This window comes from Eretmochelys imbricata, chromosome 17 (genome assembly GCF_965152235.1).
Source record: "Eretmochelys imbricata isolate rEreImb1 chromosome 17, rEreImb1.hap1, whole genome shotgun sequence".
Classification (NCBI taxonomy): domain Eukaryota; kingdom Metazoa; phylum Chordata; order Testudines; family Cheloniidae; genus Eretmochelys; species Eretmochelys imbricata.
In genome coordinates, this window is record NC_135588.1 from 19,595,630 (window position 1) to 19,601,629 (window position 6,000).

A 6,000-nucleotide genomic window follows, 5' to 3' on the forward strand; every position below is an offset into this window, starting at 1 on the left:
CAGCCAGGAGGAAGGAAAAAATATACAGCTGAGCACTAAGCCACTCTGCCTAATTAATACTGACAGCTTAATGGGGGACGAGCTGTTCTAATCTGCTTCTCAGCACTTTGGGGACGGACGCCGGCAGCCAGGCAGGGCAGCTGCCGTTAAGGCAGAGAGAGAAGGAGATTCTAATCCAGGAGGGGTCCTGGAACCATGGGGATGCAAATGAAAGGACACTGCGCAATGGGCACAGATCCCATGTCATCCAGCAATAAAAGCATCACGTGAAAGACCCTCCTTCAACAGGGGATCCCATCCCTGGACCAACTGCAGCGAGGTCCAACTTGGACGGCTTTAGAAAGTGAGGCCCTACTCAGCAAAGAGACTGCAGAAATGGCATCTGGGTTCATCGTGTCAACAGGATTTCCAGCTCAAACCTGATCCGTTTACTAGCAAATGCCTGGGATCTGAGAGTCAAGCTGGGTTCTTTTCTTTCTTGCACATCATCACCAGTAATCAAGGTTCTACTGGCCAAACCATGCCGTCAGTGACGTCTATGCAACCCCACTATCTTCCTATTTGCCCTGGATCACAACTCTGCAGCCGCCACCCCCATATCTAAACCAGGATTCCATGTAGGGTTTAACTGGTTGGAACTTTGCCAACAATTCTGCTGCTGTTGCCTCAGGAGGGCCAACAGGAATGAAATGTAGCCACAACCCATTTTGGTTCCTCAAGCCAGCAGATCCGACTGATGCACACAAGGAAGCAGGTCTCTGGAACGAGGAGGTGTCACTTAATATAGCCCCTCGTTAGAGGAGAGCTGCATTTCAAATAGCACCACAAGACCATGGTCACCTACCCCTGGAAAATCTAAGAAGAGCTGACCCAGCTGGGATTCAAATCTGTATTCACAGTAAGGCAACCCACGTGCTTATCACTGTAGCCTGATTTACAATGCGGCTCTTCTGTCTCCCTGTGGAGGCTGGACCGTGCACTATTGCCTAAGAGCTACAGAGCTGGTTGTTAAGATCACATAGCAGCGGCTCTCGCTTTTCGAGCCAGAAGTCCCGGGTTCAGCGCTAACAGACAGCCAGAGCTGGGGGGTGGTTACACACCAGTCAGTCATCCTCTCGGGTAGTGGTGGCATTCAACCTGCTTCAGAACTGCTTCCCCGCATCTTAATTTGATCCTTCCTTTGGTAAAAGGAGTTTGGTCACTGGCTTCAAGGGAAGCCAGATTCAGCCGTCTCCAAGAGCTCTGATACAATTCTACCCTCCTCCCCACCCTCGCCCAAGACATGCAGCTTGAGAAGAGATCTCTCTGCACTGCTGAACCAAGCCATCTCTTTTGATTCCCTGGCGGTAGCAAAGCACCATCAGTCCTTGGGTCATCTTGTTGAACTGGATTATTTCATTAAACACAAGCTCAAAGGGTGCATTTTGCACAAGTCTAGGTGGTTCTATGATGGCCACTTTGCATCCTCACTGCAGGAAAACCCCAGCCGCGCTCCTCAGCTAATGAAAAGATTTGCGAGAGCTGGGTGTGCTGGGAGGAAAGCCACAGCTACCTGCAAGCTGAGACAAAGATTAGGTACCAATAGTGAATTACCAGGCACCCGTGCAGCCTCCAATATCCCTAGAGCCTGTCGATGAAATCTGGCTACTGCATGTCTCTTGGGAAGTAGGTTATGAAATTAAGTACAAAACTTAATTATTCGTATCAGGTTCCCATTGCAAAAAGCCTTGGGGGTGCAGTTTGCATGGCTTAGAAAAAAGGAAGGAACATCTCCTCAGTACAGGGAGCGAGTACCCCATAACCCCCTGCAGGCTCACCATAGTTAGGAGGACAGAGACAAGGAAACCTGCTGAGCAATCTCAATGCATGAGTTCCAGAGCTGGGACAAAGAGGCTCCCCTCCGGCCCTAGAGTGCGTCAGTCTGGTTTGCGCGTCCGCCGCTTTGCAGCAATGCATTTTGGGGAAATTGAGGGCGCTGGCCCGGAACACCTCAGTGTCACCGAGCTGAGCGTCTGGCCCACTCAGGCAGATGCATCAGTGGCTCTTGTTGCTGCGCCCTGAGCACCCGGGAGCAGAGAGGAGCCCAGCACAAGCCCCAACTTGTGGCCCACTTTGCCAATGAGCAGAGAGACGCCCACTACTGAGGGGGCGGTTAACCCCCCGCTGACTTCAATGGCCGTGGAGTTCTCTCCCCCCACGGCGAATGGCTCTTCTCCTTCAGAGCCTAACCTCGGCTAGACCTTAGGAGCCCATGGCTCTGGCCAGGAGCCCACACTCCAGTCATTTCCTTCCACCCACCAGCACAAGAGGGCAAACCATCCCCTGGAGCCTGGAGGGAGTGACTTCTCCAGGCTGCCTTGGCCAGCCGCTGTATCCCCTGCTTCCTAAGGGAACCTGCATCCGGGCGCCCACCCTGGCAGGCTACTTGGGAACGAATGGGAGTCCTGGTTCGGGTGCCCTGGGGCACACTGGGACTGCCCCGCTGCGAGAGGGTGATCAATGATCAACAGATCCAGGCAGGAAATGGCCAAAACCATTCAGATACCATGCCCTGAGCGCACTGGGGGCCTGCCTAGAGAGGTCAGTAGGGCTCTGCATCTCAGAGATGGCACAGCTGGGCAGGCCAGGCCCAACTCCCCGACTAGCCCAGTGCCCCTTCTCCAGGTGCAGGAGATGCCAGTGCTAACCCCGTTTCCAGCTCCCTTCCCCACCCAAAGGACACTCTGCGTGGCCTTTTCTCCTTGGCACGGAAATCATACTCGTGGGCACAATTTAGCCCCATACATGTGCCAGTTAAGAACAGATTACGCTAATGGGATCTGCTCCCTCTTTCTGTCTGTTCCCCCACAGAGCTCTGAACTTGTATAGTCATCTCTTTACATATGGGTAACAAACTGAGCCACTTGTCTTTCCGGAGTACTTAAAGCACTGGTCTGGGATGCCAGAGAACTGGGCACTATTCCCAGCAATGCCACAGAAGCCATTTGTGACCCTGGGCAAGTCACTGCCCTGCTCTGTGCCTCAGTTTCCCCCTTTGTAACAGTGGGGGTCCACGCCTGGGCGCAGGACTGGTATAGGGGGCTGGTGTGTTTCAAGGTGGGGGGAGGTATCCCCTGGGGTTGGTTCCCTCCTTTCGAGGCCCTTGTGCCCTGCCCAGGGGTTGTAAAGCGCCTGGCAGAATGGAGACTGGGGGTGTAATTCACCCCAGGAGTGGGTTCTGGGTCAGGACCACAGGGTTTGGCCTGCAGGCCCTGGCACGCTGCTCCCTGGCAGCGTGGCTCCAGACCATGCACGGGGCACAGGGACAAGTGGCAGCTACGGGGCTCGTTAACTGCTCCAAGTTTTGTTTGCGAAGGGTCAACATCCAGAGCTATTTTAATTCACTCGATCTAATGTACTGCCGGTTGCCAGGCAACGTAGCCGTCTGTTGCGGCCTGTGCGGAAGCTTTTAAGGACCTCGCTGGATGTGGAAGTGTGGGGAGGCTTGGGGGGAGGGAGGTTGAGAAACATGGCTCCGACTCTGTGCAGAGAAAGCCGTCCCCAATGCCCACTGCCTCCCCCCAGCCGCCCCTGCCCATTCGAAGGTAGGGGGGGAGCTCCAGGGCCTTGTGCCCAGAGATGCTGGCTGCCACGGGCAATCTACCAGGGGTAGGCGGGGAGGGCAAGGTGTGGGGGGGCCCACCTCCACAGGCTCTTATTGCCCATGGACAGCGCAGGGCTATGGGAAAGCGCAGCATGAAGCCAAGCTGGACACCACCACAATCTAAACAGACAAAGGTCCGGAAGGGAAGTAGAGGCACAGAATGGAAAAGTGCTTGACCAAGGTCATGCAACACAAGGCAGAGACTCCGGACTAGAGCACAGCTCTCCTAGCTGCCAGCCCTGCGCCCTACCACTAGCCCATGCTGCACGTGCTGCCTTGTTGCCCAGGGGCCCAGAAGAAGCCTGGAGCTCCGCCTCCTAAGGGGAATCACTGGGGTGCATACCACCTTTTGGGGGAATTTCCTTAATGGCTCCCAGCATGCATGGGGGCCACTGCCCCCACGCCCCGGTGGGCAAAGCGCCTCTGATCACAGCTCTGCTGAGGTGCCCCGTACCATGGTTGGACCCCTACATGTGGAGGCATGAACTGGAGTGGGCCAGATCCACAGCTGGTGTAAATCAGCTTAACCACACCGCTTAGCACTGGGGTCATACGGAAGGCCACCCTTCCTCTTGTGGTCGGAGCCAAGAAAATCTTACCTTGGCCCGTAACTGCTTTGTTGGGCGGATGGAGGCAGACGGAATCCAGCCTAGCTTGTTCTAACTCGACTAGCCAGAATGAAAAGTTTCCTGCTCCTGTATCTCTCGTGAGTGATTCTCGTCTCAAGAAAAGCTTTTATCTAGTTTATTTGATCATCAGATATTAACTCATGCCTGGGATGCTCCTAGAGCCTGGAAAGTGCAGCTGGAGAGGGGAAGCCCCAGCAGGTAGCTGAAAATTCAGAGGTTCTCTTGCAACGCGAGGTGAGAATTAATGGCTTGACTTTTTCAGCAGCTCAGCACGCTGGCTGCGTGGCTCTGAAAAAATCTGGCCCTATGTGATCGGCCAGTTGAGTCGACAGCAGAGATGGGAACTGAGTCCACAGCTGCGGGATGGATTAGATGCCCTCTTGAGGTCCCTTCCAGCCCTATGGTTCTACAAGCCACAAGCCTCCTGCGAACCAGCCACGCATTCAGCTCCAAACACCAGGGTCTAGCTCATCCCCTCCCTCTCTCCTCACACACAGTAGCACCCTCCAAAGACCCACATTCACAGGAGACAACAGCTCTTGGATGGAGGACACAGGCGCCTCCGAAACAGCCGGTGGCCTGTGCATTGACTCACGCCTCACGCTTTGGTTCCAGGACTGCTGAAAATGACTGACCAGGTGAACCCCAGGCCCCAGTTCACATCCGCCTCTCGCACACAGCCGCGGCACTTCTGCTCCCTTCCAGCCCCCGTCCTGAAGCCGTCTCCCCTTGGCCGGGCTGGGAAGATGGGCAAGAGGCGCTCATGTCTGGGGAGGCAGTGGAAGTCCGGGCCAGGCTGCTCTGATGAAGATTAATTGCCGGTGAAATGGCCCAGCTGTAACGCGGCACCCAACCTGCTTCCAAAATTTCGCCTACTGCTGGGGAAAGCAGTTACGCTAATGAGCTAATCACTCATGGGGGAGCAGTACATCCAACCATGTCAGCTTCAGGAAGACCTAGAGGAAGCTTATCTGGGTGATGGCAGCCTCTCACTGGGGCTTGGAGCCAGCCATCTTCTCAGAGCAATTCACTGCAGTTCCAGGGCTACGATCGAGAGAGGGGAAGCATCCCCTGCCCCCACCCCTAAATCTCAGAGGTTCAGGTGCAATCTGATGGTCCCCAGTCATTTGCTGTCCAAGTGGAAAAGCATACTGGTGTGGTCTGCTGGATAAATGCCCTCGAACAAACATTTTACAGATGGGGAAACTGAGGCACAGAAAGGTTAAGTGACTCAACCAAGGTCACAAAGCGAGGCAGTGGCCAAGAGCCACTAGACTGAAGGAGGCTTAACTCTAACCACTAGATATGCTCCCTGAAACCTTTGATCTCTAACAGCACCTGTTTGGAATTCACCTACCAGGCAACCCCCTGGTACAAGACATTTACAAGACATTTCTGGGCCAGTATTGAGCCCAAGCAAAGCCAGGAGTTCTGCAGGGCACCTCTAAACTCCACGCTGCTGCAGTGAATGGGCGAAATACATATGAGCAGGTCCACTGCAGTCTATAGACGCATGCTATTGAGTGACAACTCCAGGAGCTGCCTGGTTTGATCCCCAGGGCAAAGGGATTAAAGGGCCAAGAGATCTCGCTGCATCTGATCCTCCAGACCCTCTGGGAATCGCACGGAGGACCATTTGCCCCTCGGGCTGCAATGCCAAGTGCCTCACAGCCCATCCCTTCTCTGTCAGCTGATTGTAAACCCACAGAGACACACACCCCTTCCTTG